Source organism: Artemia sp. Qi Xiang Cuo, chromosome 16 (assembly GCF_049724085.1).
Source record: "Artemia sp. Qi Xiang Cuo chromosome 16, ASM4972408v1, whole genome shotgun sequence".
NCBI classification, from domain to species: domain Eukaryota; kingdom Metazoa; phylum Arthropoda; class Branchiopoda; order Anostraca; family Artemiidae; genus Artemia; species Artemia sp. Qi Xiang Cuo.
The window spans coordinates 26,182,209-26,195,348 of record NC_142809.1 but is presented as its reverse complement, the minus strand read 5'-3'; the positions used below and the strand labels follow the sequence as shown (position 1 = coordinate 26,195,348).

The following is a 13,140-nucleotide window of genomic DNA, read 5'->3' as shown; positions in this document are numbered from 1 at the left end:
TCCCCCCCCCCCCAATTGCATCCCATGAAAATTTTAAGATAGCTATTTTGTCAAAACTAGTTCAAAGATCATATAACGAAGATTCCGGTGTTAACACAACCCACCAGGGCCCGGGGACAGGCGTTGTAAGTTATGCCCCGGGAGCATATATGGGTCTTATGGAAGGGATGCTCATATTAACTTCAAAGAGGGATCATTTGATTGGAAATTGAAAGTACAAGTTCTAGTTCACTTTTTAAGAGTCAAAAGAGATTGGGGGGCACCTAGCCCCCCCCTCCCCTCCATGCTCTTTTTTCCTCAAACCCATCGGAGAAGAACTTTGAGATAGTTTTTTTGTAATAGTTCAAAGACAAAAAAACAAAACCTCTGGTGGTGTCACAACCCCCCAGGGTCTGGGGGCAGGCGGGTTAAGTTATGTCAAGGGGTCGTTTTTGTTAGTATGACAGGGCATCTAAGACACACTAAAAAGAGGGCTCGAGTGATACTGAAAGTCAGCGCTCACTTTTTAATAGTCAAAAGAGATCCTAGGGAAGCTATCCCCCCCACGCCTTCTTTTTCAAAACTCATCTGATGAAAATTTTGAGATAGACATCTTGTTAAAAAAAAATAGTTCAAAGGTCGGATAAGAAAACTCCGGTGTCAATACAATCCCCCAGAGCACAGGGGATGGCGTTCTAAGTTATGCCCTAAGGGCATGCAGGGTTCTTATGAAAGGGATGTTCGTATAAACTTCATAGAGGGCTCATTTGATTGGAAATTGAAAGTTCTAGTTCTCTTTTTAAGACTCAAGAGAGTTAAACTACCCCCCCCCCACGCTCTTTTTTCCCCAAACCCATCCACTACAAATTTTGAGATAGCCAGTGGTTTTGAAATTGTTCAAAAATTAGATAACAAAAACGTCCCCCAAAGCCCTGGGGATAGGAGTTGTAAGTATTGTCCTGGGGGCGTATATGGTTCTTATGAAAAGGATGCTCGTATAAACTTCAGAGGTGGCTCATTTGAATGGAAATTGAAAGTTCTAGTTCAATTTTCAAGAGTCAAAAGATTTTTGAGATAGCCAGTGTTTTGAAATTGTTCAAAAATTAGATAACAAAACGCCCCCAAGAGCCAGGGGGATAGCCGTTGTAAGTTTTGTCCTGGGGGCGTATATGGTTCTTATGAAAGGGATGCTCGTATAAACTTCAGAGGGGGCTCATTTGATTGGAAATTGAAAAATCTAGTTAAATTTTTAAGAATCATAAGATATCTGAGGGCAACTAGCCCCCCCACACCCTTTTTCCTCCAAGCCCATCCGATAAAATTTTTATAATAGCCATTTCATTAAAAATAGTTCAAAGGTCAGATTAGAAAAATTCCTGTGTCGACGGAACCCGCCAGGGCCCGGAGTCAGGCGTTATTGAGTAATTCTCTAGGGGCTTATATAGTTCTTATGGAAGGGATGCTCGTATAAACTTCGGAGGGCTCAGTTGATTTGAAATTGAAAGTTCTTGTTCACTTTTTAAGAGTCAAAAGAGATTGGAGGGCAACTAACCCCTCCCCCCTTCCTCCACACCCTAAATGCCTCAGATAAAAATTTTGAGATACATATTTTGTTAAAAATAGTTCAAAGTTCTGATAACAAAAAACTACAGTGTCGATAGAACCCCCCAGGGCCCGGGGATAGGCGTTGTAAGTTATGCCCATGGTGCATGTATGGTTATTATGGAAGGGATGCTCGTATAAAACTCCTAGAGGGCTCAATTGATTGGAAATTGATAGTTGTAATTCACTTTTTAAGAGTCAAAAGTGATTGGAGGGCAACTAGCCTCCCCCCCACACTCCATTTATTTTTTCCCAGACGCGATCCATTTGGAAAGGGTTTTTATTTAAACTTTAAAGGGGGCTCTTTCAACTGGAAATCAAAACTTTTAATGTACTCACTAAGAGTCAAAAGTTGTCAGAGGGCATCTGCCCCCCCCAAGCCCTTTTTCCCCAAATACTTCTGATAAAAAAATTGAGGTAGCTATTTTGTTAAAAATAGTTCAAAGATCATACAACAAAAACGGCTTTACGTATAGTCATTTCGTTAACCCCCCCCCCCGAGCCGGGGTGGGTGTTGTAAGTATTACTCTGTGGGCATATATGGTTCTCATAGAAGGTATGCTCGTATAAACTCCAGACAGGGTTCATTTGAATGGAAACTAACAGTTGTAGTTCATTTTCTCAGAGTGAAAGAAGATCAGAGGGCAACTAGCCCCTCCCGCCCTCCACGCCTTTGGGTGTATCAGATGGATAAACCCATCCGATAAAAATTTCAGGTGACTTTTTTCTCAAAAATAGTTCAATCATCAGATATTAAAACTCCCGGGTCGACACAATCCCCCAGGGCCCAGGGATATGCGTTGTAAGTTATACTCTGGGGATATATATGGTTCTTATAGAAGTGATACTCGTATAAACTTCAGAGAGGGTTCATTTGATTGAAAATAGAAAGTTCTAGTTCACTTTTAAAGAGTCAAAAGAGATCGAAGCTTAACCCTTTGGTGGCTGGTGACTCTTATAAGGCACACCAAGATTTTGGCCTATAGCTCCTTTCTGATTGGTTGAAACGAGAAATTATCTGCATAGCCAGAAACACGAGAGCTATAGAATGGTATATTACTTTTCCCCTTTGCGAGTCATCTAAACAACGTTCGCACAGTACTGAATTTTACATAGTGAAATTTTTCGGATCTTGTTGAATGAAATAAATCTGACTCGGGTAGTATTGAAGTTTATGTTGCTTGGTGAAGGAAAAAAAAATTTGTGGTGTTTGTTAGTGTCCGACGGTTTCATCTATATCATTTTTATTCAAAACTTTTTGTTCATCCACAAGCAAGGACGGTTTTTAACTATGCATCTTATAAGGCCTATCCTCCCTAGGAGAGGGAGTACAATACTTACCCGCCGAAAAGTTCAGTACATTTTACAAATGTTGCATCGAAAATCTTAGAAGTGTTTCTTTCTATTAGCTTTCTCATTCAACGGGAATATTTTTCAGTAATGTAGCCAGTGTTTCCACTTCTACTTATTTTAGTAGTAGAATACTTATTTTGGGACTATTCTACTTACAATATTAAATCTACTTATCTACTTACTTTCTACTTATTTTTAGAGGCTTAAGTTTTCGTGCCGGCCAAGTATTTTGGTTTGGTTATTGATCCTGGTTCACCTATAAACAGCTAATTTTACCTCCGCGATGAAGCCGAAGTAGAGTGGTTCCTAAATCTTCGGCTGAAAAGAGACGAATCTGGAAGAAAACCCCTGTACCAAAGTGGTTTTCTTCGTGGTTTTCGACGTGGACTTGAAAGGGCAAATGCCAAGTCCCGACTCGTCTCTGGTTACTCCAATCGCATTCTTCGACTCTGAAATTATAAGCATCCTTGTAGAAGAGACGAATCGGTATGCTCTGCAGGAGAAAGGCTTGGAGCAGAAATGTACTATCAAAGAAATCAAACACGCTATCCTCCAGTGGCTAACGCAATGGCGTGCGATCGCTTCAAAAGAATAAGACAGTTCTTCCACTCTAATGATAGTTTCAAAGCAATCAAAAAGGGGAATCGGCGATATGACCCCCTCTTCAAGGTTCGACCCTTGTACGATAGGCTTCGGAAGAATATGCGAGAAGTTCCAAACGAAGAACGACAATCTGTGGATGGACAGATGGTCCCGTTCAAGGGCCAGCTTGGGTTCAAGCAGTACATCAAAGACAAGCCACACAAGTGGGGGATAAAAGTATTTACAAGAGCCGGAGCCAGTCAAATAGTTTATAACTTTGAAATTTACAGTGGTAAAGGAACCACTGTCGGTTCAGACCTTGGTGTTGATGTTGATGTGGTGTTCCACCTAGTCAAGTATCTCCTGAAAATCCAGAACTTCGATAGTGTTCTTTGACAATTTTTACAGCAGTTTTCATCTAGTAGAAAAGCTGCGGGACATGGGAATCCAGTCAGTAGGCATAGACCGAATAGACAGAATACGGAAAGTGAAACTTCCGCCCTTGAAAGCTGACGACAAGTTGAAAAGCTCCGGATGAGGATCGTTTGATTGGCGGGTTGAGCAACATTCTGGAATAGTCGTGACGAAATGGTACGACAATAAGCCGGTCCATCTTATTTCTTCATATGTTGGGCCTGACCCAGTTGATCAATTCAAACGGTGGGACAAAAAGGGGAAGGCTCGAATCTATGTAACCACACCTCACATCGTCAAAGAGTATAACAAGTTCATGGGTGGGGTGGACTTGAGCGACATGTTGATCGAGTTATATCGTACTGACATCAAGGGGAAGAAGTGGTACATGCGTCTAATCTGTTACTTCCTTGAGGTCATCGTAATCAATACCTGGTTACTGTACAGGCGTAATCATCACTCTGACGCTTAGAAATCCCTACCCCTTTTTCGCTTTCGCGCGGATATTGCTGACGGGCTGCTCAGAGGTACAGTCATCCATGCAACAAGGAAAGGTAGACCACCAAGCGAGTCTCCAGTTACTACCAGACCGGAAAAGAAAACTAGGAGTGACAGCATCCCCAGTTCCACCGTTCACTTTGATAACACAGCCCACTAGCCTGAGATAGTGGACGAAAGACAAAGATGCAAGTCCTGTGCAAAACACGCCCACACGTTTGTCAAGTTTCTGAAGTGTAATGTGCACCTTTGTTTAACCAAAGACAAGAATTGTTTCAAAACATACCACTCAAGTGTTTAAGCAGACTCTTTCACTATTTAGCTGATGTGCCTTATAAGATCCATATTCCATGTGAAATGAATACTTGAAATAAATGATTTTCCCTAGTTACCCCTATGTCATGGACCCCTAGGAAACTAGTAAAAAGCAAAATCAAATTTTTTCTAATCAAAGTTTCATAATTCAGCGATCAAAGGGTTAATCTAGTGCCCCCACGCCCTTTTTCCCCAAACCCATCCGATAAAAATTTTGAGAAAGCAATTTTGTTAAAAATAGTTCAAACATCAGATAATAAAAACTCCGAGGTTGACACAAACCCATTTTTTCACTTTAATATTGTTACTTTGATATCAGTTTTGTTACTTTGATGAATATTTGATTTCTTTTTTAAAGTTTGATTTTGAAATAACGAATTTATAGAAACTTGACATTTTTTGCAATCAAAAACGAACAAAAATTAATTAAAAAAAAACTTTCCAAACAATAAGTTTTTCCAAGAAAAGTAAAGGCCATTTTAAACTTAAGCTCAGCAGATATAAATACCTTCTAAAATTCAAACTCAAAACGACCAGAAATTACTATTAAAGAATAAATGAAACCCAAAACCATCAGAAATTAAATAAACAATCATAGCAAAAACATACGACAAGTAATAATATAAATGAATAAATAAATCTTAAAGCGAGTAATGCTTAGATTGAATATGAATATCAAGCTTAAAACGAAAAATAATATTTTCCTATTGAAGTATAAATGAAACTTAAAACGAACAGAAATTAAATAAAAAATCAATGCAAACAAACATACAAGAGATATTAATGTAAATGGATAAATAAATCTTAAAACGAGTGAAACTTAAATTGAATATGCAAACCAAGCTTGAAACGAACAAAAATCACCACAAACAAGAGTTTGGGTGTGACCTCCTTCTCTCACTGTAAAAGTCTAAAAGCCTACTGCGTCATTGGCGCTTTATTGAAAACTATTTGCGTCTTGAACAGTCTTGGAAATTATAAACAACATCAAATTGAATATTTGATGTATAATTATATTAATTGTTGAAAGATCCATCAGTTCAAGAATTTATTTCACTGTAATTGTATTTTTATTTTCAATGCTGTGAGAACTGGAAAAGAAAATATTTGTAATATAATCCGTTTTCAGTTCAGCGCCAATGACCCAGTAGGCTTTTGGTTTTTATTTACAGTTAGGAAAGGAGGCAGTATCCAAACACTTGTTTCTAGGGAAACTATATTCCTCTTTAACAACTTTAAAAAAAGCTAATAAATTAAACTGAATATTTGATGTATAATGATATTAATTGCTGAAAGCTCATCAGTTCAAAATGTTACTATAATTTTAATGTTTATTTTCAATATTAAGTACAACATAGAATATTTGTCATAAAATTGGTTTTCAGTAAAGCGCCAATGACGCAGTAGGTTTTAGACTCTTACAGTGAGAGAAGGAGGCGATACTCAAACTCTTGTTTGTAGTAATTTATTTGTTCGTTTCAAGCTTGATTTGCATATTCAATTTAAGTTTCACTCGTTTTAAGATTTATTTATTCATTTACATTAATATCTATTGTATGTTTGTTTGCATCGATTGTTTATTTAATTTTTGTTCGTTTTAAGTTTCATTTATGCTTCAATAGGAATTTTTTATTTCGTTTTAAGCTTGATAGTCATATTCAATCTAAGCATTACTCGCTTTAAGATCTATTTATTCATTTATATTATTACTTGTTGTATGTTTTTGCTATGATTGTTTATTTAATTTCTGATCGTTTTGGGTTTCATTTATTCTTTAATAGTAATTTCTGGTCGTTTTCAGTTTGAATTTTAAAAGGTATTTATATCTGCTGAGCTAAGTTTAAAATAGCACTTACTTTTCTTTGAAAAACTTATTTTTCGGAAAGTTTTTTCTAATTAATCATATAAAACAGTGGGACATTTCAATGCAGGAAAAGCGTGCCTGAAATACTCGGCTACTCCCTTCCAATGTAAGTTCTGGGTCTTCAGCCAAATATTGTGGATGGATATTATACAGGTCACCCTCAGTAAAAAAAAGACATCGTTATATGTAGATCGCTATATCTCGCAATTGCTCCCGATGCCTGAGTACACTATTCAATTAATGGAACCTTTCACTTTGACTCATTCAGCCAATTGACAATTATTGTAATGCCATTACATCATTTACAGTCTTAACTTCCACCATAAAGACCTCCCTTCTAATATCTGAGTGACATCGTAAATTTCCGTTCTTGGCTAAGCTATCGCAGAAGTCATTTACTTTTCCGGCGATTAGCTTAGAACTATCTTCTCTTTAAGAATGTTTTGATTCTTGAAAAGACCAAAGAGCTAAGGAAAAAGCTTTCAGCAAGTATCTATGAATAGGTAAAAATGATTGTGATAAGGTGGGTAAGGAATCATCTAATGCTCCATTAAGCAGAGTAGTTTGAATACGAAATATTGAGGTTTCAAAAGATACAGCTGAAAAACTTTGACTAGATTTGTGAAGCAAAGATGATTAGGATTTAGGGTTTTGGACAAATAAGACTACAAGTGATATCATAGTATAATTTTAGTACTAAAATGGATTATTAGAATTACCAGCATATCTAAAAGGGAGGGTGTAAACACCCTCAGTATTTTGCTGGTCCCCTTTCATTCACCCGGCACATTATATATTTGATAAAACCATGATGGAATTTTTAGACTATTGTCACCTAAATTGAAACAAATTAAACTGATAAAATCCTTTGGTCCAATTATAGTTTCAAAATTTTATAGCTTTAATCCAGGAAACTGGGTTTTATTTCCTCGGTAAAGTTGTCGGACTTCAGCAGCTTTTCAACGGCACCTTTTCAATATGGACTGTAATATCATCTGAGTAATACTCTGCTCCGGTGCCATACCGCCTGTGGTACAATTGTCAGTGTCGTCAGTAGGGTTCCATTATAAACTATTGGGACGCCAGGAAGATATACTTTTTGTCGGTTGCCAGGATTACGTGAGGCCAAAAACCAATACATTTCGACTAAATTGGGACCAATTTATTTCACTCCGGTTACTATATTTTTTTAACCAGCCAGTACATGTTCCCCATGTGGCAGGCTCCTTATTCAAAAAATAACCAGTGTCGAAGTTGCTTCCTCCTTCCGAAAAAAAGAGCTTAGGAAAAAAACTCTTACCATTAAATTTGTCGCATTGAAACCCATCAATATGCGAGTTTTCTTACCCTAAGTGGTATTTTAGCCGTAGCAGCTGCATGCTCTTTTCCACAAGATATCGTGTTGAAGATATTGGAACTTCATGGGAGGAGGTAAAGAGTGAAGTTGAAGTGGTATAGGATCTTTCGCCGCTGTGTTGGCCTCAGATGGCTTGGTGCTGTAATTAGTTACTAGACAAAGTGGTAGTTTAGCTGTTTTGGCTGCATGTTTCCCCGCAGATACTGATTTAGAAACAGGCCAATGAGCAAACATTTAAAAATTTTTTCCCTGGAAAATTAGTATATTTTCCCAAGAAATGCAAAATTTTACTCTTCAAATCTTCCTACAGGAGGACAAATATTTGGCCTACACCCTTGACGTCTACCCTAAGAGTTCTCATGAATTACTAAATGCTGCAATAGGATATGCAGCCACATAGGAGGATCAGCAACTGCATTAATTAGTAAAAGGTAGTAAGCCCAATAAACACATTGTGGCGAAAATTTTAGCTTTAAAGCCCAGATGAAAATTTGGCACCCTGTCTTTGGCAATAACTGCAAAAGAATTATTATATTTTTTAGCTTTAGTTGTCAACTTAATTTTTTAATTGTATTTTTTGCATACCATTTCTCATTAATTTCCGTGAAAAATAGGTCGTTTCCACAATTTTGATGATCATATAATGACCAGTTGTTGACTATATATGGCTAGGGTCAGTTTTCAAAATTTTGTATTTCCACGCATGCTCTCTTTCTGCGGTTAGCTATTTACCATCTCCAACTTTAAGCCAAATAATCATGGTTTTCTCCTCCGAGGTGACGTAATACCTTAGTAACCGAACTCTAGCCCATAGTAAACGAAAATTTAAAAGCGTGTTTTTAAGGAAAATTGTCAAGTGGGGAAGAATTACTATTTGAAGTTAATTCAGGAATGGTAACTTTTATTTCAATTAATCTTAATGGTAAAGTTTGTTACGAAGGCAATCCATTGTCTGTCGTTATCGCACCAATAATCTCAACTCGGTTAATTGGCGAAACCAGTGTCGCTAGATCGTAAAGAGAGGACTGGGCTTTCTTGAGCCCAAAATTATGCATTTTTGTTCTTTTCCTCGGATTCATGAACAAGTTAATCAGTTGTATGTTAGCATTTTTTCTGGCGAAAGACTAGTCTGACTGTCTCTTATCTTCATAAAATATCTGAATAGAATATAATCTGATAATAATATTAATCTATTTCTAAATCATTAAGGAAGCAAAAGCACGGTAAGGAAGTACCTCTTGGCTAGTTCTGCGGTATCTGAAAAAACTCTTTGGTCAGCGAAGTTTCTCGTTTGATGTGTTTTTCTCCACATCAAATGTGTAGTCATTTTGCTCGAGTTTTCCTTTCAGGAGTCACTAAAAACATATGGTAGCTTGTACCACCGGGAGTCAGTATTTGTTAAGTTTTTACATAAGACTTGTAAATCCGTTCACTACTACACTGTTGGTAGTGAGTTTTAGTTTTGGAATACTTTTTCTTTTGGTTGCTGGAGCCATATTGGTATTTAAAATCTGAATAAGCTTTAAAAAGGATCAAAGTCCTCACAACCATCCTCGCAAATTCTTCGATAATCTTTGGTTTATCAGCTGTAGCAGCAGCAGCAGCAGCACATACATGGAACGAATTACAAATACTTTTCAAAAGCATCAAGTTTGTTTACTTTTAGATGTGATACTATAAGTTGTTTTACATTTTCTTAGTTATGCTGCGTTTATGCAATCTTAGGAGGATTATGCTTGGATGCTTTTGTCTCCTAATTATGCTACGTTCAGCATTTTTATGCTAAGGTGAAACGGCTTTGCTACCCGTTTTATTGCATCATATAATTGTGAAGCAATGACAAGAATTGGGAAAATACGTAATTTGAAAACGATGGAAAAACGTTGATTAAAATGGAATGAACTGGATGAAAGTGATTAAAAAAACAAATGAACAAATTATAAAGTTAGAATTTCGCAGTTGAAGTATTTTCTTATTAAGGTTCGTACATAGGCAAGGGCTTTATCCGGTTGCATTAGGGAAATGAGTGAAATTGTCACAGCAGGAAATACCTGATTTGAAAAAAAAGGGCTGAATGGAAGAGTAACACCATGAACACGTAAAGAAACGCTATAATAACAAGAGTAATAACCTAGCATTTGATTCCCCAATCAACATCGTTTCGAAATATAACTGTCGTTGCGGTGATAATTGCGCCTCATCCTCTACTGGGGCTAGATATAGCCCTAGATAATTTATTTGTCCACTGTTAAAAACATTGCGTCATTGGGAAATAATGAGAAATTGGATAAATAATGGTACTTGTATCGTAAACCCACTACCGCTCAAGTTATTCATTCATTGAAGAATTATAGAACCGTTTTTTTTTCGATAGTTTCTTTCAGCTTAGCGTGAAACAAGACAAAGAGAAGTGGCAGAAAAGATTGAAAATACATAATTTGGGCTATAAATTTACGCACTAGGGGGGGGGGGTAACCTGTACCTAACAAATTGGGCATGCAGACCCGCTATATTTTACCCCCACCCTCTAATGTGCAAATATATAGCCCAAAATTGTTTCTAAAGTGTTATATTTTTATCTTACCCTGGTATATTTCATTAGGATTGAGGGTACTTTTGTCTTATAGCCACCACACTCAAGATCTTGTAACGCGAACATGAGAAAATAACTGGGTTTCATGGTCCTTGTACCAGACAATATTAGCTTCGGCTCGGTGGGAAACTACGTTGTAGCTATATTTTAATTAAATATTTAGTTGGTATTTTGGGTAGGTCAGGCTGGGTTAGTTTAAGTTACATATTTAATATAATGCTGTCTGGACGGCCCCCTTTACATAATTCTTTGTTGTAGTTTTCATAATTTTGTTGATAAAGTATTATATTTTCATCATATTTTATTTTATTTCATTAGCATTAACCAAATAACCAAACTTCACTTCTCGACAGAAATTGAATGTGGTGGCTATAAGACACAAGTACCGGATTGAGCGTCATAGAAACATATTAGAACAATATTAGGTATTGGGTATATCAAACAAGGGTACTTGTGTAGAATCCGATCAAGTACGCGATAATTTTATTGCGAAGATACCTTGTATTTCATTTGAGACAATGTATAAACAAAGGGTTTTTCACTTCGGGAACTATATTTAAACTTTAATTTATTGGGGGTTTAGGGGGAATAACAGATACCTAGGTTGGGTAAGGTTAGGTTAAATATTTAATGTATGCTATACTTTACCCCCCCCCCCCACCCTAATGTGCAAATATATAGCCCAAATCTGTTCATAAACTATTATATTTTCATCCTGTTTTATTTCATTAGCATTAACGAAACTTCAGTTTCACGTATTTACCGGATTCTACACAAGTGCCCATACAAGTACCAAATTTATTATTGGATGTCCCAAAAACAAAGAGAGAGAGAAAAATCCCAAGATGAAGAAATTAATGGGGCTACGACCAGTAGAAGTAAAAGACAAACTAAAGCGACGCGGATATTTCGCCTCTATAAAATAAGGCGTCTTCAACGCTAAGAAACAAAGATAAAATCAAATAACCTAAGGTTAAACAAAATCCGACCCCCCCCCCCAAAAAAAACAACAAAAAAACAAAACATTATCTATATAATGCTACTGTGATTGAGCACCAGAGAAGCTAAATAGAGTTGCTTCACCGAGATCACTGAAGCGACTCGTGTTCTCGGTCCCTTCAGTGTTCTCATTGAAGTAACTCGGTACTTATCTGTTAGCCAGTACACACTCGAGAATTTGGATCTATGGGTACAAGGTTGAAACAACTGAGACGCTTTGGAGATAGATTGGATGTAGCCTATATTATTTAGGCAGTATATTTGCACATTAGGAGGGGGGTTGAGGTTAAGTTTAGCGGGGCTGCATGCAAAATGTAACCTAACCAAAATACCAACTAAATATTTATTAAATTAAGCTAAAATGTAGTTTTCCACTGAGCCGAAGCTAATTTTCTCCGTATACAAACAGAAATAAACCGGTTGTTGTCTGAATTTATAGATCCAAATTCTCGGCTGTATACTGGCTAACAGATAAGTATCACAACTGTATTTAGCTTTTATTTCGCTCAATCATAGTAGCAACAATTATATATATATATATATATATATATATATATATATATATATATATATATATATATATATATATATATATATATATATATATATATATATATATATATATATATATATATATATATATATATATATATATATATATATATATATATATATATATATATATATATATATAGTTTTTTTTTTTCTTGGTTTTAGGTTTTTTTCATTCTCGGTTATTTAAGATTTTATCTTTGATTCTTAGCGTTGAAAACACCTTGTTTTATACAGGCAAAATATCCGCGTCGTATTAATTTGTCTTTCCCTTCTACTGGCCGTAGTCCCGTTTGTATTCTTCATCCATCTTGAGAATTTTCTCTCTCTTTGTTTTTGTCATGGATGGCCAATTTGGCTTTAGATTTTTGATTAGATATCACGCCAATTCTTCCTCTCCCCAAACTATTTCCTTACTTCCTAAGATTATCTTGCCTCCTTCGACTATTATATACTTCTTTCAGTTGTTTCAATAAAATGACTCATAATTTGTAAATGTTTGTATAGCAAGCGGTCGTGGCCGAGTGGTTAAGGCGTCTGACTAGAAATCAGATTCCCTCTGGGAGCGTAGGTTCGAATCCTACCGACCGCGAAAATTTTTGGCATTAATTTGTAAAATCACAAAAAAAATTTTGTCTTTATAACATATTACTTCCATTTTGTTTTGAGGAAAGGAACAAAGTTTTTTCCATGTTGTCTATAATGTTTACTTTTTTTAAATAGTGTCAGTTTTAATGTTTGGCAAGAGTAGCTTCGTCATTAGCTGAAAAGAAATGAGTGACTTCTAATTAGAGTCAACATTATTGCGTTTTATATATAAAATAGTGAAGATTCTTATAAAAAATACTTCCCGATAAAAGAACTAATTAAACGTTTAAAATTATCTAAATTGTAATACCTGAGGGTTTTGTCAAGTATAATTACACGTTTTTATTAGTTTCTGGCCTTTCCCTTCTGTTTTGCTTTAAGAATTTATTCGTGCATTAGGATGATAGAACGATTTAACCGGCATGGGTGACGCTTCAATGGTTG

At 36.1% G+C, this 13,140-nt stretch overlaps 1 non-coding gene across 1 annotated transcript; it reads left to right on the top strand.

The window, feature by feature from the left end:
- Positions 1-12,618: 12,618 nt before the first annotated feature.
- TRNAS-AGA (transfer RNA serine (anticodon AGA)) lies at positions 12,619-12,700 on the top strand. The gene has a single exon. It is a non-coding gene; the product is annotated as a tRNA-Ser (tRNA).
- The last annotated feature ends 440 nt before the right edge of the window (positions 12,701-13,140 follow it).